The sequence below is a fragment of the Aristolochia californica genome, unplaced genomic scaffold (genome assembly GCF_029961685.1).
Source record: "Aristolochia californica isolate CCGP_79_NKW_82.1479 unplaced genomic scaffold, dmAriCali1.0.hap1 SCAF_1, whole genome shotgun sequence".
NCBI classification, from domain to species: domain Eukaryota; kingdom Viridiplantae; phylum Streptophyta; class Magnoliopsida; order Piperales; family Aristolochiaceae; genus Aristolochia; species Aristolochia californica.
Window position 1 is genome coordinate 41,031,313 of NW_027181770.1, and position 21,454 is coordinate 41,052,766.

The 21,454-nt window shown below is 40.0% G+C and overlaps 1 non-coding gene and 1 pseudogene across 1 annotated transcript; one reads left to right on the forward strand and one right to left on the reverse strand.

The window, feature by feature from the left end:
- Positions 1-4,010: 4,010 nt before the first annotated feature.
- Positions 4,011-18,933, reverse strand: LOC137947780 (uncharacterized; annotated as a pseudogene).
- Positions 16,839-16,945, forward strand: LOC137965332 (small nucleolar RNA R71). Its single transcript, XR_011116057.1, has one exon. It is a non-coding gene; the product is annotated as a small nucleolar RNA R71 (small nucleolar RNA).
- Positions 18,934-21,454: the final 2,521 nt, after the last annotated feature.

Genomic DNA, 21,454 nt, shown 5'->3' on the forward strand with positions numbered 1-21,454 from the left:
ATAAATGACATGATTGGAGACATGTTGTTCCATATTGTTGATATGCCAACTAATAACCAATGTATCCTCCTTTAGCCATTTGGTATAGAATATATCATCTTCATCAATATGTGGTCCACGGTTAGTGAGATGACCAACAATATCTTTTGTGATAAGAAATCAATGAACCGATGTGGACCAGTTCATAAAATTTGGTAAGGGTACAATGGTGATTCAGATTATGTCACTCTTGTGACTCATATTATCTTCGGCCATAGAAATAAAATCAAGTAAAATAGTTCTCCAATCAAGTAATCAAAATATGACCAAGTGGAAGGCTTTAACCAACTCAGTTAATGAAGATGCTTAGCATAAATGCTAAGTAATTAATTTTAATGGATAATGACTCATAAAAGGATCAACATCGTCCTTATTTATCCAAGAATCTTGTTACCACAGATTTATAAAAAAATCCAATATGCACTAGTCTTGGTCAAAGTATTGTGCAAAATGACAAAAACTACCTTGATAATCTCTTCTAATCAAAGATAATCAAAGATGCATATATTCTCATAATTTCATAAGATGAAAACATTCAAAAGGACATCTCTAAACCACCTTTTAAGACTAAAAAAAAGTAGCATAAAATTAATAATATTATAAATAAATACTTAGCTCTTGAGCTTCAATCTTACTTCATAAGGAGCCTTCTATGATCAGCTTTTAATCAAATCTTCATAGAGAATAATGGGGATCCTAAATTGGTAGCTCTGATACCATATTGAATTTAGGATCCCATGACTAATACCTCGAGCAAGCGGAGAGAGAAAGAAAAAAAGGAAAATAACAGAGAGTAGAGAGAGAACACTTCACATGAGAGATAAGCAAAAAATATAAGAAATTTTCTTGATGAATTCTGAGTTACAATCACCTCTATTTATAGTTGAGTAAGTGATAGAGTCCATGTACAAGTAATTTTGGGACTCCTAAGTACATTCCAACTAGAACTCTCCAAGATAAGCCTATCATGATAAGTCTATTTAAGAGACTAATTTAACTCAACTACAAACACCTTTTTTAAGGACTTGAATCAAGCTAGAGAGCTAGCTCTTGGTCTTATCTTGTGGGTCCACATGATCTTTCAGCTCATGTAGATAGAGATACTAGCTCGTGGTATCTTTATGGGTCCCACTTGATCTTCAACTCTTTGTGGGTCCCACATGTTCCTCATCTCTTAGCTAGAGCCACTTTTTTTGAGGACTCTTATTGAAATCTTTCGAGCTCATGGTGGGTCCCACCAGCTTGTGGGGTGTTAAATTGGGTCCAAGGCACTATCAAGTTTTTGTCGGTTTGCACAATACTTTGACCGAGACCAGTTCATATTGGATTTTTTTTATAAATCTTTGGGAACAAGATCACTGGATAAAAAAAATGATGTTGAGCCTTTTATGAGTCATTATCCATTAAAATTAATTACATCATTTATTCTAAGCATCTCCATTAACCGAGTTGGTTAAAGCCTTCCACTTGGTCATATTTTGATTACTTGATTGGAGAACTATTTTACTTGATTTGCCTAGTATGGCTGAAGATAATATGAGTTACAAGAGTGACATACTCAGAATCACCACTGTACCCTTATGGGACCACAAATTTTATGAACTGGTCCACATTGATTTGTCGGTTATTAGTTGACTTATCAATAGTATAAAAGAACATGTCTCCAATAATGTCATTCATTTAGAGACGGCTAAACAAATTTGGGAGACATGCTCCAAGTTGTATTCAAGTTGCGACAACTTAAAAAATCCATATGATATTTTACAATGGATGCTTACCACCAAACAAGGAGACAATATACATGAATATTTGGTCTGCTTTCATGGCTTTCTTCAAGAATGGAAACTTGCCCAGCCAACCTCTACAGATATCTCTATCCAAGATAAATATAAAGAGGCATCGATAAATGCCATATGCCTTACTAACATTAAACCGCATCTTGAAGTTGCTAAGACTCACCTTCTTAGCTCGTCCGCAGTTCCCACTTTTGATGATGTATGTACTACACTTCTCAGTATTCCAGACGCTTCTCCCTCTACTAGTGAAATGCCATCCGCTATGTACTTTGAACATAGGGGAACACCATCTGACCAAGGCCAAGGCAGAGGCATATTTTATAGAGGAGGAAGAGGAAGAGGTGGAAGGACTGGTTTTGACCGAACAGATGGGAAGGAATGCACCCATTGTAAGTGATATGGCCACACTAGAGACACATACTTTCACCTGAAAGAATGCTCTATACGTGGTAGATTGGGCGACTCTCGTGAAAGATGTTATAAAGCTAATGAAAATAAGGCGAACCAAGCCTTAGTGAGTGATACAAAGGAAGAGTAATCCACCAAAAAAACTCCAAAGTATACTTTTACTGATGAAGACTATGAACTATTCCAGAAAATTAAGACCATGATGGGGTCCTCCTCAAGTACTTCTTCACCAACCACTGCCACCACCGCTTTAGGTATGTTTTCTTCCTCCTCTTCCTCCTCGATAATTGACTCAGGAGCCTCCAAGCATCTTACAGGTAACAAACATCTTCTATACTCAGTTTCTCCATGTATTTCACATAAATTTGTTACCATTGATGATGGTTCTCAAACTTAAGTGCAAGGGAAAGGATCCACTTCTGTTACACCATCATTTCTACTCACTGATATCCGTTTTGTTCCTACTTTCCCTTTGAATCTTTTATCGATTAGTCAACTCACCAAACATTTTAATTCCTCTATGACTTTCTCACCCACTTCATGTGTGTTTCAGGATCTTACAACGAAGTGAGTGATTGGTGGAGAACGTGAACAAGGGGGCCTCTACTACCTAGATGTGCCACAAATAAATATTGCATCCACCTGTGACACTGAAACTAGGTTATGGCACAACCAGTTGGGACATCCGTTTGTCCAATCTATTCATTATTTTGTCCTAAAGTGTTGGTGTTCTGTCATAGGCAACCAAAAATAAAACCTATACTCCTAAAAATATATGTAGTAGTGCAATTAAGAATCGATCCCACGAAAAGTGATTAATCTACTTTTATGCTCTATGAACAAGGATGGGGGGGAGGGGGGTTGGGGTTGAGTATAACGAAAACACTTTTAAAAAAATAACTTAGAAACAATTCAAATTAAAAGAGTCGAAATCAATCAAAAGAACAAACCTTGGTCTAAGTCAATATCCACCATCGGGATTTAGGGTTTAGGGTAATATTCACCGTTGGAACTATCTTCCTATCTCTCCTTTCGTAGTTAATTAGAAAACAAGCCAGCCAATTAACACTAACTACTAAACAACCCAAGACAAGCGCTAAAGGTTTAATTTAGCAGCAACCTTAAGATTTAGAGAGACCGATCAAGCTAAACAACACAAGCATAAGCGACTGCATTTAATTTAGTCCAGCATTCTTCTCAAGATCTAATAATTTTTTACGCAACAAATCATCAAATCTTGATTGCTTCACAGGTTAGAGAGATCAAACAATTATGGATTTGACATCTAACCTAGCAGTAGATTGCAACGAGTAATAAACTAGTAGGCCTCCTAGGGATTAAACGATACAATCATGAACGAAAATTTCAGAAGAACATCAGATACTCAAAACATAAATTGAACGATGAAAATAAATCAGATCTCACAGTTGTATTGATACCGAGGCTTTAGTTTCCTTTGACCAACTGTGAAAGTTTAGCCACGCAAGGCCATGAAGAAATCTAAATAAAAAAAATAGAGAAAAGAGAGAGGAAAAATTGGAGAAGAGAAAATGAGGACAGGGGTGCCGAATTCCTTTTCTCCTTTTATTCCCCTTCTTTCTCTCGGTTTAGGGTTTTTCTTTTCGTGCATCCAGTCTAGATCATAGTGCACGTCTCGCAACTTAAAGCCAGGTTTCGACCCGGATGTAGCCCGTATTGCTAAAAAAAAAAAAAATTAAAGTTGTAGAATGGTTTCTTGTAATTCCATACCATCTGTAACCATCTCCATCAGAGCTCGGATGAGAGAGTTATGCCCATATTACACATCAATGTCGAAACTGTCCAGAATCGCCCAATTAACTTCGTTTTGCACTTAACGCTTTCATTTGCATCCTAAATAAAAAAACAAAAAATTATAAAATCCTAAGAATTAAGGGATAATAATATGAAATTTTTCATTCTCATCAAATTCCCCCACACTTAGCTTTTGCTCGTCCTCAGGCAAAACTCAAATTCACTTTCCCAAAAATACCAAGGTTGTAACGCCATCAACAAAAAATAACCAAGCTCTTAAAAACTCATCACATATCATGAAAAAAAATTCTTAAACAACTTACAATTACTTAGTAAGCATTTTCATTCAAAGATGGAGTAAACTAAATAAGTAGACCCTCACAGAAATAAACACTCGACTCTCATGTGCTTGAAGGGTATGTGTTTCTCTCAAATTCATTCCAATGACAATGATCTACCATAGGTTTGCATATCTTCTCATTCTCCACCACTCAGATCACATGCATAAAAAAAATCATAAGGACTTTCAAGAGTTGTAACGGGGTTTAGGATCAAGGTGGGAAATATTTGGGAATGTTGCTCAAAAGCCATTGAAACTAGTGGAGCAAAATTGAATCAACTCAAGCTCGAATATATTAGACATGTAAAACCAATCACTCCACTCAGCATCTTCTTCAATTTATATCTATCTCGTATAAATAGACCCCTTTCTTGGAATTTTAGGAAGAATTATGAACACGAACAGTTTGTAACTTTAAAAGCCATTCCCTCCATCACTTCTTCTCTTCTTCTCTTTTTTCTTCACCTTTTTTTTTTTACTAACAATGGAACTCATTAATTTGGTATGAAAACATGTTCCATTTCACCAATCATAGCCATAACACAAATCCAGACACCCCCACACTTATTTCTTGCACACCCATACGAACCATAATGATGAACAATGATGCTCCACTAGCTCTACGGCTTGGGTAAAGGTTTTTTTTTTCATGTTTAAAGCTTGTAACATGGGTTCACCCAAAAAAAAAAAAAACCAAAAAATTTCAAAGGGTTCAACAAAAGGAAAAAAATTTAATTACAAGGTAGGCTGTTTGGCTTATGTAGCTTATAACAAAGAGGGCCTTAATCATGTTTATGAATGCATGTGTCAATGTGACCTCAAAGAGAATCATGGCAAGTTCTAGTGAAACAAATCCATGGAAGATTATCTATCATGAAAAAAAAATTTTGAGACTGATATATGGATGTGTCAATCTAAATGCTCAAAATCTCACTGGCTTTTGTCTACCAAATTTAGTCACTACCATCCTCAAAGAAAATAACTAGACTAATTCATTCTCAGTTGGAAGATTACTTATTCAATCATGTTATGAATCTTTCAAGAGCCTAATTTAATCTTGATCATGACATACACAACCAAAAAATCATTAAAAACCACAAAAAAAAAACAAAGAATTTTTTTTAAACAGAATTGAAACACAACCTAAATCTCCTCCCCCACATTTAGAAGTTACATTGTCCCCAATGTAAGGCAAAATGTAAAGAGAAGGAACAAATAACCAAAATATAAATGCAAAAATAAAGAGAAAAAGGAACGAACTCCCCTTGGGTTGCCTCCCAAACAACACCTTTGTTTATTGTCATTGGCTTGACTCAATGCTTCCATAATTATGGGTCATCCCACACATAGTATTTGGCATCACTCTTGACGTTATCTCTTTGAGCCCTAGACAAACCAAGAGGTAACATATTAGTAACCAAATAATTTACAATATTCACATACCAAGGTAATGTCACACTCACGGAGAGCAATTTCTCATCAAAGAATGTTTCCTGCAAATGAGGTTCATCCTGCACATGCTTTTCTTCTTGCGGTGCACTAAGTTTACTAAAGATGATCACTGGTAACGTTCCTCCATCTTCAAGGAACACGTACTTGAGGTGACTGTGAATAGGCTTCAAATCTGGAGTGGGAGCCTGCAAAACAGAGGGTAAAGGCCTCTCATTAGAAACTGGTAAGGCAATATAAAGAACGTTATCTAACTGTTGTAACTATGGAATATCATTCAATGCGGCAACAATTTCCTACAAATCAGAACTCAAGGCTAACTCCTCATTCTCTTTTTCAAGATGCTTACTAATGGCAACTTCCAATTCATCTTTTCTATCAAGTTCAAAAACTTCTTGTGCGAAAGAATCAATCACATCAATAGAATAAACAGGATTATCATCACCAGGATATTTCAAGGCATCATAAATGTTAAACTTAAAAATTTCACCATCAAATTCCATGGTAAGTGTGCCACTATGAACATCTATCTTAGTCTTGGATGCCTTTAAGAATGGTCTTCCTAACAAAATAGGAGCAATTTGATCATCATTTTCCATATCAAGCACAAAGAAATCAGTAGGGAAAATCAAATCATTAATTTGCACACGAACATCCTCAACTACACCCTTAGGATAGGCATTAGATCTACCAGCCAATTGAATCACAGCACCAGTTTTATTCAAAGGTCCGAATTTCAAAAAAGCATATATAGAATATGGCATGACATTAATCGAAGATCCTAAATCAATCATGGCCTTCTCAAATTTGGTGTTACCAAACGTACAATGTTAAGTATCTAACCAATACTACCCAAAAGACCGGTCTGTTAGGATCGGAAGGCATAGGTACTTAACCCCAAGACCATAACAGTACACCCCACCTTCGCAAGCCGACGTCCATGGCGGCTTAACACTTAGCGATGGGAGCCAGGTCAGGATCCCATAATCCCTTACAACCATCGTGTTCGGGGTCCGCAATCACCCACACCGTGGAACTCCCCTCGGGGAGTCAAACTTGCGATGTGGGAGCCCGCTCTGATGCCATGTTGTTAAGTTCCCTTGCCATGGATCAGACAGGACCACCGTTAGTGATTCTTCTTCTCTATATGATTGTCGCAATCTGTTGGAGGAATTTTGGATTGAAACACAGACTCACTACGCTGCACTCCACACTGATCTTAAGAAGATTAAAAATATTATTCTTCAAATCAGTCTTCGATTTGAACCATATATTGCTCGGACTTCTACTATTCCGGGTAGTGCCACAGAAACGAAATTGGAGAAATCCGTGATGCAAGAAATCAGAGAGCCCTCTGTCTCTTCAGTGGCGGCGACATTCAAAATTGGGGCCTCAACATGTTCAAAATCGGAAGGATCATCCCCACAACCTTCATCGAAAAAAATGGAAGGGGGTTTGCTGTCAAACCCTTTCTCACTGGATGCCATCCGTCCTCCCAAACAGAAGACGCCTGAAATCTGAGAGCTCACTATCTTGGAAAAGCTTTTCAAACATTCGAAATCATACGGCGGGGCAACCTCAAATCCGAAGACCTACTCTGCTCTAGCAACAACAAACCACCTGTTTGTCATTAAGAAACCAGGTTCCACATTTTGGCCACTCCTTCATTATGTTTGTCGTCGGCAACAACTTAGGCTCAACGGGCTCGAAGTTGGCACGAGGTATGAACAATCCAGCCAAGCACCATTGACGGCTTATATGAACCAACAAGCCCAAAAACCCAAAGATTTCGATTTCGAAGTAGATATTGTGGCCCTGGCGGAAGAAGAGAGATTTCTCACAACGGATTTTGAATTCCAAAGGGTTCAACAAGATGAGGCCCTTGCTAGTGGTGTTGTAAACAGACTTTCATTCGTGGTTGCTAGGAAAAACATTAGGTATGCAATGGTCGTTCCATCCTTTCTTACAGTGGAGCGTGCATCCCTCTCTCTTTATGAACCTATTTCTCCATGCTTCAATGTTATGGTCTCGGACCATGGACCTTGTAATCCAATGGAAAGGAGACTCTACGTCCAGCATAGGTTCAGCACCAGTGTGTTGTAATCGTCCAGGTCTGCCTATGATGGGGAAATCTGGGTGAAATGTGTGACGGAAAGGAGAAAAGGGAAGAGCTTGGAAGAGATGGAAGGAAGGAAGGGTAACCCGGCTCTGAGGGAGACCGTAACCTACTGCTTGTGAAGGGAGACAGCAACCTGGTTCGTCAAGAGGGGAACCTCCCTGTTTGTATTCTATTGCTGGGTTAAAATGATTGATAGCTTTTCATTTCCATTTGCCCCTTCTTAAGCTGTTCGAAGAGTAGCCAAAATAATCACATATATTGCCATTATATGGCTTACATAAGCTGCCTTTATATGGCTTACATGCTTAAAGCTGAAACATACAAATTGAGCTAAGTTGCTGCATCAATCAGGATTACAAAAATAGTCATCATGGCTTACACGCTCAGCATGCTGAATCTGCTGAGCTGCTGAAATAGTTGCTGAGAATGCTGAATTAATTCCAATACAAAACACTTCCATAAACACTTCAATTGTGACGCATTTGGATGACTCGTTCGGCTATCGAGTCTATAACATCCCTCCCCCCTTTGAAAGAGAGTTTGTCCTCAAGCTCAAATGAAGGGTACACATGCTGAAACACCTATAAGTCTTCCCACGTGGCCTCAGTGGGATCAGTATGTGACCATTGAACCAAAATCTGGGTGCTGTCCTGGAGGTATCTAGACTGCAGAATTTTGACCAAAGTGAGAGAGACCTTACCGTCTTCAACCGGTGGCAGAGCAGGGATGGACTGAGGTTCTGGTCCCTTGAGAGGCTTGAGCAGTGAAACATGGAAAACATCAAGGATTTGAGACTCCGGTGGCACCTGGAGCTGATATGCAACTTGTCCCACTCGCTGCAGAATTTTGTATGGCCCAAAGTACTTGGGGAATAGCTTGCGGCGTGTCCCAGCAATGGAGTGCTGGCGATATGGCTTGAGGTGGAGCCAAATAAAATTGTCAGGGTGATACTGCACATCCCGGTGGTGCTGATCATACTAAAGCTTCATACGGGCTTGAGCTTGCCGAAGCCGAACAAGGGCATGGTGTGGTTCACGACTTCGGTCTAACCATCTCTTTGCGGGTGGGTGGTATGCCGACGAATATTTGAGTTTAGTGCCGCAGAGCCTGAAGAGTTCTTTCCATAAGTCACTGGTAAAGATCACTCACTATTGACTCAGGAATACCAAGCAAACGAACAATGTTGTCAAAAAAAATTTGGGCGACTGTGACTGCTGTATACGGATGGGCCATGGGCATGAAATGGGCATATTTGGACAGCCGATCAACCACAAAAAAAGGATGGATTTACCCGCTGCTCTCAGTAACCCTTCAATAAAATCCATGGAGAGGTCGGACCATACCTGAGTAGGAAGGTCGAGGGGTTGGAGCACCCCAGCCGGAGACAAATGGTCGGCCTTGTTGCACTGGCAGATCAGGTAGGCAGCAACATATTCAGCAACATGAGACCTGAACCCAGCCCAATAGAAATCGTCGCGTATCCGTTGTCCCATTTTCTGGAGCCCTTCATGTGTGTTGTCATAGTAGGCTGATAAAATTTGCAGCACCAATGGAGATGAAGGCAGGAGGTAAATGCACCGCTTGTACAGGATGACGCGGTCCAGGATAAACCAGTGTGGCGTCATCTGACCTGCTGAAATTTTTTGGGACAACTTCTATAATGCAATTGTGGACTGGTGCTCATGACGTATGGCCTCTAGCAGCAGTGGTGTGGGGTGACTGATGGCGGCAAGTTGCAGTGCGGCGTCTGACCGACGGGAGAGAGCATCCGTTGCTCGGTTCAAGGGCCCTAGTTTGTGTTCCACTGCAAAATCGAAGCCCATGAGCTTGCAAATCCAGTGCTGTTGAGGTGGTGTGGAGATGCGTTGGTCCAGCAAGAACTTGAGGCTGGAGTGATTAGTGTGGATGCGAAAGAAACGGCCCCACAAATAAGGCCTCCAGTGTTGCACGGTCTTTGCTAATCCAATTAATTCTCGCTCGCTGGAAATTGATGATGGTGGAGGGCGAGTTGCCTGCTGAAATATGCAATGGGGTGCTGGGATTGATGAAGGACTGGCCCAATTCCACTTCCAGAGGCATCACATTCCAGCACAAAGTCGTCTTCAAAATTTGGTAGTTGTAGCACTGGTGCTGAAGCGAGAGCCTGTTTGAGCACGTTGAAGGAGTTCTCTGTAGCCTCCGTCCACTGGAAGGAGTTGCGGCGCAGCAGGTTGGACAAGGATGCTGCGAGGTGGTCGTAATTCTGGATGAACTTTCTGTAATACACCGCTAAGCCTAAAAAACCTCGTCAGGCAGCAACATTGCGGGGTGGTGGCCACTGCATGATCGCCTCAATTTTGGTGGGATCCATAGTGACACCGGAGGCTGTAATCACATGCCCCAAATAGGCCACCTGTGGCTGACGAAAAGAGCACTTGGAGTGCTTCAAGTATAAGTGGTGTCCGGAGAAGGTAGAAGACCCTACACCGGTCTTGGAGGTGTTGCACCCAACTCTTGCTGAAAATCAGGATATCGTCAAAGAAAACAAGGACAATTTTTTTGAGAAAGGGGCGAAATACCTCATTCATCAATGTGTGGAAGGTGGATAGCGCATTGGAGAGGCCAAAGGGCATGACAATAAACTTGAAATGGCCATGGTGAGTGCGGAAAGTTGTTTTCTCGATGTTCGGGTGATGCATGCGGACCTTATGATAGCCGGACAGCAAGTCGAGCTTGGTGAAAATTTTTGCCCCGTGGAGTTCATCTAGGAGTTCATCGACCACCAGAATGGGAAACTTGTCCTTAATGGTCTTGGCATTTAATTCCCGGTAATCAACACAAAATCTCCATGTGTGGTCCTTTTTCTTCACCAGCAAGACAGGGAATGAGAATGGAGAGGTGCTCGGCCTTAAGGCGCTGGTCAAGCATGACAGCACATTGCTTTTCAATCTCATCTTTTTGGAGGTGGGAGTATCGATAGGGCCGCACCACCACAACTTCGAAGCCAGCCTTCAAACAGATTTTTTTATCACAGTGGCGCATGGGAGGTAGGCTGTTGGGTGGGTGAAATAGATTAGCAAATGCTTCCATCAGTGAGTCCAACGTGTGGACAGTGGGCTGCTGCTGCTGGATGGTATGCAGTTGTGCTGCACCTTTGGTAGGAGGGCCTTGTAGTGTGACTCTGAGGTGCTGTCATTCAAAGCTCATGGTAAGGGCAGAGAAATCCCAAAAGTTTTGCCCTAATGTTTGGAGCCACCTCACGCCGACGAGATTAAAACCAACGAGTGGTATGATATAAAAATCTGCTGAAAAGTGATGTCCAGCAATGGTGAACCAGACAGACTTGCTGACCCCATAGCTCGGTACCTTGTCCCCATTGGCAACAAACACTGAAGCGGTTGGCTGGGATTGCACCGAAAGTTGTAAATACTTGGCGGCGGTAAGGCTGATGAAATTGTGGGTGCTATCGGAGTCCACTAGAGCCACCAGTGGCTAGGCGTCAACCAGCACACAGAGCTGCATTATGGTGGTAGTCTAAAGGCCTGTAATGGCATGGATGGAGACCTCTGGTTCGTCAGTAGCAACCTCTTCCACTGGCGGTGCTTCCTCTTCTTCTTCTTCTTCCAGTTCCACCCAAAAATGTTTCTTGCAGCGGTGTCCACGGGTATACTATTCATCACAATTGAAGCATAAACCTTGTTCTTTCCAGGCTTCAATTTCTGGTCCGGCGGTACCTCATTTAATCCCGCTGTGAAGAAGCTAACTTGCTGATCTACTTGGACCACATGGCTAGCTCGGGCTAACTTCTCCTGAAAAAATTTCTAGTACTCAGCGACACTGCCGGTCTGTTTTAAGAGGATGAGATCACTCAATGGGTTAGCGTGGGTAGAAGGCCCAAACCGGATAGTACATTGTTCTGTAAATTCGTGCCAACCGATGCCCGGGTGCTCTCTTTCTAGTTGGTGGCCCCAGAGTTGCGCTTCATCGAACATGTGGAAGGCGGCCAACCCCACTCTGTCCACTGTAGCAATACATTGATGGAGAAAAAATTTCTCGCATCTATAGATCCAAATTAAAGGGTCCTCTAACCCGCTAAAGATTGGAAATTCCATTTTGGTGTACCTTGGAATGGTGGTAGGCTCTGGACGTCCTCCATTGGGACTAAAGTTTTCTGTGCGTCCCCCATTTTGGCTGGGTGTCCTTCGAATCAGTGTTCAGAGTTCTTAAACCTACTGAGACAGTTGTTGATTCGCCTGAGCTACTGAACGAGATACTATGTTGTCCAGCATGCTTGCCAGTCGACCCTCTATCTCATGTAGTTCTTCTCTGAACCTTTCGAACCTCTCTTCCTGGCTTGACATCTCTCCCATCGTTCCCCGCTCTGATACCAATGTGTTATGGTCTCGGACCATGGACCTTGTAATCCGACAGAAAGGAGACTCTACGTCCAGCACAGGTTCAACACCAGTGTGCTGTAATCGTCCAAGTCTGCCTATGATGGAAAAATCTGGGTGAAATATGTGATGGAAAGGAGAAAAGGGAAGAGCTTGGAAGGGCTGCAAGGAAGTAAGGGTAACCCGGCTCTGAGGGAGACCGTAACCTACTGCTCATTAAGGGAGACAGCAACCTGTTTCGTCTAGAGGGGAACCTCCTGTTCGTGTTCTGTTTTTGGGTTAAAATGTTTGATAGCTTTTCATTTCCATTTTCCCCTTCTTAAGTTGTTCGAAGAGGAGCCAAAATAATTACATACATTGCCATTATATGGCTTACATAAGCTGCCTTTATATGGCTTACATGCCTAAAGCTGACACATACAAATTGAGCTAAGTTGCTGCATCAATCAGGATTACAAAAATAGCCATCATGGCTTACACGCTCAGCATGCTGAATCTGCTAAGCTGCTGAAATAGTTGCTGAGAAGGCTGAATTAATTCCAATACAAAACATTTCCATAAACACTTCAACTCCGACGCCTTTGGATGACTCGTTCGGCTATCAAGTCTATAACATTCAATGGGGATCCTAATGCTGGGTAGTTGTTCGAATTAATGACTCAACATGATGTAGTGGGTTGGTCGGCAAAGCCAAAGCGGTTAATTAATCTTTCTGGAATCATGGCCATCTTCCAATTTGGGCAGCAGACGGCCTTAGCTATGTTTTCCGTCAACAATTTATTTTCACAGGGGCAGAGGACATATTCTATTCTGGTGAATGACTACAGCAACAGGGTGGCTGTGTTGGGTCATTTTTCCAGGAGTAACAATCCATTTCAACAAGTTGTGTTAATTCTTTTGGATGATATGGATGTTGGTTGGATAGATTATGAGGTGAATTTACTTAATTGGTCATGCTAAACACAATACACAGACGACAGCAAAGTTCCTCCCACAAAAGTCCACCAAAGACTCTGAACTACATCTAGCTGCTTCACCCAACCCATCACCTCAAGATGCTGATGAGAATTTCAGGACAATGAAAGAAATGGGCTCATTCCCAATGTCGTGGCAGTGCTAGAGGGTCGATGCCATGATGGTTTGATTCAAGGAACTATGAATCTATTTGGGTTAATGCATCACCAGGGTACAATCCCTGAAATTGTAATCTATATGGTTGTGGTGGGGACGGTTGCTGCACACCACTAAAATTGAAGATGAAAAAGGGGTTTTCAGGAAAATGAAGAAATTTGTTGTATCTTCCAATGCTTTCAGCAATACAGTTTTTGTTCACGGATGGTGTCAAGGGAAGCAGCCGGGAGAGGTGATTGGGTTTTGCCTTGAGAAGTTAGAGGCTGGGCAGTCACCATTTGTTGCTACTTATATTGGATTGGTTGAAAAGATATCAGAAGAAGCTCCGTGTGTCATCCAGAGTATGAGCGAGAAAGGGCAGCGGGCAGGGGCTCAAGTTCATAGATTGGTCGGATTATCAGTCTAGACTTTAGTTGTTACTGCTGTGACATTGCAGCAATGGGTTCACCAGTTTCAAATTTCTACTGCTGTAGTATTCTTGGGGTGGGCAGGAGAGCCACTTCCAATTTTCCAAATTGCTACTGTGGAGGCAATGCAGCATTCAACTCAACAGAAAAATATAACACCGGTTCAAAATGATGAAGGTGAACAGTACCTACAAAATGTAGAACATGTCAATGTATCACAGGTTGGTTCTATAGCTCATGAGAATCAAGGAGCTACAGAGATTATTGCTGTTCAAATCTATGCAAACAAGTTGACCACCAGAACACCGATCCATCCCTCTTTAGGCCAGCAGCAAAGCAGTGTTTATTGGAAGAATAGAAGTTCTACCTTTTGTTCCAACTCCATCCAATCAATACATAGCGGTAGTGTACAGCGCTATGTTGACACGGCAGAAACCAGAGCTGCCAAAAGTACCACTGCTGCGACCAATGCTGATAATTCTAGGAGTACTCGTAGAAGTAACGTCTTCTGCCCAATTATCTGTTGTGGTGCGCACAACAGATACTCCTCTGCAGTAGGTAGCTCATTCTAGCCGGATAGGGACAGCAACACAAATAATTTTTGTGATGGCTGCATGTCCCATTAGTAGAGCTCTTGAGCCCAAGAGGGTGCTGATATTTCACATTGCTGCTGATATACCTGAAAAATATAATGCAGTTGAGCACCACCTGGGCAATTCTGACTTTGACCAAATCCTCGGTGGTAGAGGGGTTGTCCTTGCTAAAGATTCTCTTCATCCCATTGATTTTGAGACGTTGTTGGCAGATAAAGCATCTATCACTGATGAAGGTTCTCTTCCAGTCAGTGAGCAACAGCTTGTGCTGCCTGGAATGTTGAGAAAGCACAACTGGTTGGATTCCTGGAAAGCTGGGTTTTCGGCTGATGATGGTATTGACGAACAAGTATGCAGTGAGCTTCCTCATGTAGTTCAGTTACCTCATTGCTCATCTGAATTACAGAACACATGTGGCCTGGATAGTTCTACGGGGGAAGCAATCTTCCCAATTGAGGTTGTTGCTGCCTTGCTGGCAGAGCATGGGCCGTGCAACCTTGCCAATGGGGGGGCTGCCATGAAGGGTTGTGTCACACCAGTCCATGCTTGAGGAAGGACATCCATGTTGCTTGAGGCGACGTAGAGACGTTCGGCATGCATCCCTCCAAAAAAAAAAAAAAATCAGAGAAATCGAGCTCTTTCAGTCGTATGCTGCCATCTCCAACTTTTGTGTTGCAGGCTCATCGTATACCTAGTGTGTGGGAGATTTTCATCCAGTGGACGGAGACTGACACTGCTGAAACCTCATGGGAACCGTTACAACCTTCCGTGCTGTCTATCACAACTTTTAGCTTGAGGACAAACACTTTCTCCAGGAGGGGGTGGGGGTGATGTTATGAACCCCATAGCAGGTCGAGTGACTAATAGACACCATGGGTAAATCATGTAATTTTTGGGTTTAAGCACTTGGATGGTTTAGGTGAAATTTTCCTTCTTTTCATGGGCCTTGTTATTGGCCTTTGCTGTGTACTCGAACCCTACTCCTCTCTTATAAGGGGAACGAAGGGTGGAATGAGAATTAAGCAATTGATCAGTAGTGTAAACTAGAGATCGGATTCTCTCTCCAACGAGGTCCAAGGTGCAAGCTTCCTTTTAAAAGCTTGATCTATTTCCATCATTGGTGATTCGAAAAATTCCAGACTTCACCAGAGAGAGGATTACAAATGGAATCAAGAGGAGATCGTCGGGTGACTCGATCCATGGCGAGGGAACTTAACATACAAGGGATAGTAAACATACCTAGATCTTTGCACTTCGTAGGGAGTTTTCTTTGAATAATTGCAAAAACATTCTCCCCTACTCTCACCTTCTCATATCCTTTAAGTTTCTGTTTTCTCTTAATTGCACATAGTTCTTTCAGGAATTTAGCATAACGAGGAACTTGTTTAATAGCATCTAAAACTGAAATATTTACCTCACATCTACGGAAAGTCTCATATAAATCCTTATTTTTCTTATATTTTCTAGAATCTGCCAAAGCCTGAGGAAAAGGAGGAACTGGCTTATAATCAGAAAGTGGTGGAAACTTACGCTTAGGTATGTCATCATCATTGGGAACGTTCCTGTCTGCGATGACATTTTTCTCCTTTTCTTGCTCCGATGATGTAGGGGTTGCCTTTACCGGAATCTCAACCTCTTTACCACTTCTCAAAAAGATTGTATTTGCATTTTCTCTTGGATTTACTATCGTTTGAGAGGGTAATTTACCAAAACTTTGTGCCTCTAGCCGACTAATTGCAGTCGCCATCTAACCCATCTGATTGTCCAAAATTTGAATATTGGCCCTTGTCTCCTGTTGAAATAGCAAATTATTAGTTGCAAGATATTTAACAATATCTTCTAAAGACATACCTGAATTGGAAATTTGGCCCGGTTGTTGTCTAGGGGAATATGGCTGCCTATATTGCTGGTAACTTGGGTGATTTTGAGTCACATGCTGATTAACTTGTGGATTCCCATAGCTAAGGTTGGGATAATCCCTCCATCCCATGTTATAAGTGTTCGAATAGGGATCATACTTCCTTTGTGGTTGTCCAAGAAAACCACCTGCCGCATTCACTTGCTCAGTGGGCTCCTCTTGAAGAGTTGAACACATATCAGTTGGATGCCCTACTACTGAACAAATCCCACAAGCCTTCATTGTTTGCATATTACCTACAACCATTTGACGAATAAGAGAAGTTAGACTCGCAATTTGTTGTTCAAGGGAGGAAATATTTACCTCATTAACATTCTTAGATGGAAGGTCAAGCCCAGTGCCAAATTGTTGAGAATTGGCCGCCATATTTGCAATCAAGTTTCTTGCGGCCTCAGGAGTTTTATCCACCAAAACTCCTCCACTAGCAGCATCAATCATTCTCCTATTAGTGGGTAGAAGGCCCTCATAGAAATACTAGATAAGAAGTTGCTAATCTGATGATGGGGGCAGCTTGTACATAATTTCTTGAAACATTCCCAATATTCGTCTAGGGACTCTCCATTATGCTGCCTTACACCACAAATTTCTTTCCAAATGTTGGCCGCCCTTGAAGCTGAGAAATATTTCTCCAAAAAGCATCTGTTCATCTCGCCCCATGTGGTAATACTCCCGGAGGGTAGATAATAGAGCCAATCCTTAGCCGAATCCTTCAAAGAAAACGGAAAGGCTCGTAATTTAACTTGCTCTTCAGTCACCCCCCGTGTGTTTCATACTCATGTATACCACATGAAACATCTTTAGATGCTTGTGAGGATATTCACCTCCAAGACCATGAAAAGTGGGCAAAAGATGTATTAGTCCAGATTTTAATTCAAATGTAGTATAGCATCTAAAGTGGGGAACGTTATGCATAAGGATTGTTGATTCAAATCAGGGGCTGCAAGCTCTTTCAAAGTTCGATTTCCAGCCATGACTTCTTCCTCCTCTAAATCAGGTTCTTTATCAAATGGGAAATCAAGAGCTAGATCGTTCTCTTCCGAATTCCTCTGAGCTTCTCTCCTTAACCTGCGCAAAGTTCTCTCTATTTCTGGACCGCACTGTAAATCACCTTGATTAGAAGATCGAGATACAGTCATAAACAATCAAGGGAACTCTAATAAAACATGAAAAAAAAATCAGGAATTTTTTTTTCAAGAATGAAATAAGGATCATAAGAAACACAAAAAAAATCAACTAGAATCACTCCTCGGCAACGGCGCCAAAATTTGGTGTGATGTCGCAGGCAACCAAAAATAAAACCTGCACTCCTAAAAATATATGTAGTAGTGCGAGTAAGGATCGATCCCACGAAGACTGATTAGTCTACTTTTATGCTCCATGAACAAGGATGGGGGGGTTTGAGTATAACGAAAACACTTTTAAAAAAAAACAACTTAGAAACAATTCAAATTAAAAGAATCAAAATCAATCAAAAGAACAAACCTTGGTCTAAGTCAACATCCACCATCGGGATTTCACAACTGATCATTGATGGCATATATCAATTCATACTTGAATATTCACCTTTGGAACTATTAATTAGAAAACGAGCCATCCAATTAACCCTAACTACTAAACAACCCAAGACAAGCGCTAAAGGTTTAATCTAACATTAGCCTTAAGATTTAGAGAGATTGATGAAGCTAAATAACACAAGCACAAGCATCTGCATTTAATTTAGTCTAGCATTCATCTCAAGATCTAATAATTTCTGATGCAACAAATCATCAAATCTTGATTTCTTCACAAGTTAGAGAGATCAAACAATTATGGATTTGACATCTAACCTAGCAGTAGATTGCATTGAGTAATAAACTAGCAGGCCTCCTAGGGATTAAACGAGACAATCATGAACGAAAATTTCAGAATCTAACCTAGCAGTAGATTGCATTGAGTAATAAACTAGCAGGCCTCCTAGGGATTAAACGAGACAATCATGAACGAAAATTTCAGAAGAACGATGAAAATAAATTAGTTCTCACAGTTGTATTGATACCGAGGCTTCAGTTTCCTTTGACTAAGTCTGAAAGTTTAGCCATGCAGGGCCATGAAGAAATCTAAAGAAAAAAAACTAGAGAAAAGAGAGGAAAAGCTGGAGAAGAGAAAATGAGGTCAGGGTCACCGAACTCATTTTTTGCTTTTATTCCCCTTCTTTCTCTCGGTTTAAGGTTTTTCTTTTCGTGCATCAGGTCAGGGTCACAGTGCACGTGCAGCGACTTCAAGCCTGGTTTTGACCCGGATTCAGCCCGTATTGCTCAAAACTCAAAACATTAAAGTTGTAGAAATTTTTTCGTGAAATTCCATAGCATCTGTAATCATCTCCATCAGAGCTCGAATGAGAGAGCTATGCCCAGATTATGCAGCAATGTTGAAATTGTCCAGAATCGCCCAATTAACTTCATTTTGCCCTTAACGCTTTCATTTGCATCCTAAATCCAAATATAAGAATAATGAGTATATTTAGGCACCAAATAATTATAAAATCCTAAGAATTAAGGAATAATAATATGACATTTTGCATTCTCATCAAGTGCGGTCGGACCTTCATTGTGAAGCATATAAAATGAGTAAACATCAGAGGTCTACATACTCACCTCATGTAAAAATTAAAAGTGTCTCACCTTTTTCGTTAATTCATAATGTTGTATGGGGACCCTCGAGTGTCTCCAACATTTCTCATATGAAATATTATATTACATTCATTGATGACTTCACTCGTACCACTTGGTTATTTTTGTTTAAAGAGCATTCTGAAATACCATTGGTATTTAAATCTTTTCATGCAAAGGTACTCACTCATTTTTGGCATAAAATTAAAGTCCTTCGGTCGGATAATGCCAAAGAATACACATCCAAAGATCTTTACTCGTTTTGTCAAGAAAATGGCATTATTCATCAGACATCATGTGTATCTGAACGGAAGAACTGTCATATTCTTGAGGTAGCTCGCGGTTTACTATATGCCATGAAAATTCTATATTTTTATTTGAGTTTTTTTATGTCTAAAATTAATAAATATAAGTAAATAAAATTTATTCACACACCACAAATGAACGCCAAGTTTTTGTTTTCCTTGTTTGCGAAATTCCATTAGTACAACTTCTAAGAGCTTCGAATTTTATAAGAAAGAGATTTCTAATTATTCCTAACATGTTGTGAATATGGATGTGCATGCATAAAACATGATTAAGATGCAAATGACTTTAGGATCCAAAACTTTAAGAAGTACAACAAATGCTCATTAAATTCTGAAGTAAATGTGCAGTGGGATATTTATTCGAGCCAATCAAACATTTTTTTTGCCCATTTACAAAAAGTTGACCTAGGAATCATAGATCATTGTAAAGTGCTTGATCGATCGATCATGCGTAATGGACTATGTTTTTGTCAGAAATGACTTATGGATTAGGAGTCAAACACTCAATTAAAAATCCCCCGCTCTCACACTTTTTCGATGATTGAAAAATCTAAAATATAAAAATTAAAAAGAGTTTACAATCCCTAAAAATTATAAAGACTTCTTGGAATCATCTCTCTCTACATTTGTGCACTTCTACTTTATATGTAATTTTGTTTTTAAATCCAAACTCGAGTTTTCACTTTCCCTTTTTCTCGTAAACAAAAAGATAAGGCAAATAGATCACAACAAAATAAAATTTTAAGAATTTATCTTTTCATAAAATTAAAACCAATAATAAATGTAAGTAAACAAAATTTATTTATGCCCCACAAAAGAACTCCATAGTTTTCTTAACAATGTTTGGGAAATTCCACTAGTACAACCCCGATCGCTTGGAATTTTATAAGAAAAAGATTTCTAATTGATCATAATATATTTTAAGTATGGAAGTGCATGCTAGAAAAATGTTAAATATTCAATTGACCTAAGGATTGAAAACTTTTAAAGAGAACAATAAATGTTCATTAAATTTTCGAGTGAACGTCAGGTAGGATATTTCTCGAGAGAAACAAGCAATTTTTTTGCCCATTTACAAAAAAACTAACCTAAAAATCATAGGTCATTGTAAAGTGATTGATCGATCAATCATGCGTAACGGGCTATATTTTTATAAGAAATGACCTATGGATTGGGAGTCAACGCTCAGTTAAAAATCCCCCTGCCTCCCCCTTTTTCGATGATTACAAAACCCAATATATAAAAAACTTAAAGACTTTACAATTCCAGAAAATTACTAGGACTTTTTGGAATAAACTCTCTTTACATTTGTGTATTTCCATTTTAGATGTTCAATTTTGTTTCTAAATCCAAAATTGAGTTTTCACTCACCATTTTTTCTCATAAACAATAAGATAAGCAAAATAGATCACAACAAAATGAAAATTTTAGAGTTTTTGTTTGCTAAGAATTAATAAATATAAGTAAAGATAATTTATTCACAACAACACATTAACGCCAAAGTTTTGTTTTCTATGTTTGGGAAATTCTACAAGTACAACTCCTAATAGCTAGAAATTTTATAAGAAAGAGATGTCTAATTATTCCTAAAATGTTTTAAATATGGATGCGCATGCATGAAACATGATGAAGATGCAAATGACCTTAGGATCCAAAACTTTCAAGGAGTACAACAAACGCTCATTAAATTCTGAAGTGAACATGCGATGGGATATTTACATGAGCCAAACATGCCAATTTTTCCCCATTTACAAAAAGCTAACCTAGGAATCATAAATCATTGTAAAGTGGTTGATTGATCAATCATGCGTAATGGGCTATGTTTTTGTAAAAAATGACGTATTGGTTAGGAGTCAAACACTCAGTTAAAAATCCACCACTACCCCACTTTTCCAATGATTTCTACACCCAATATTAAAAAACTAAAAAGATTTTACAATCCCTAAAAATTATAAAATTCCTAGAATCAACTCTCTCTACATTTGTGCACTTCCATTTTTTAAGTCAATTTTTTTTTTATATCCAAACTCGATTTTTCACTTTCCCTTTTCCTCGTAAACAAAAAGATAAGGCAAATAGATCTCAACAAAATGAAAGTTTTATAATTTATCTTTGCATAAAATTAACAACAATAATAAATATAAGTAAATAA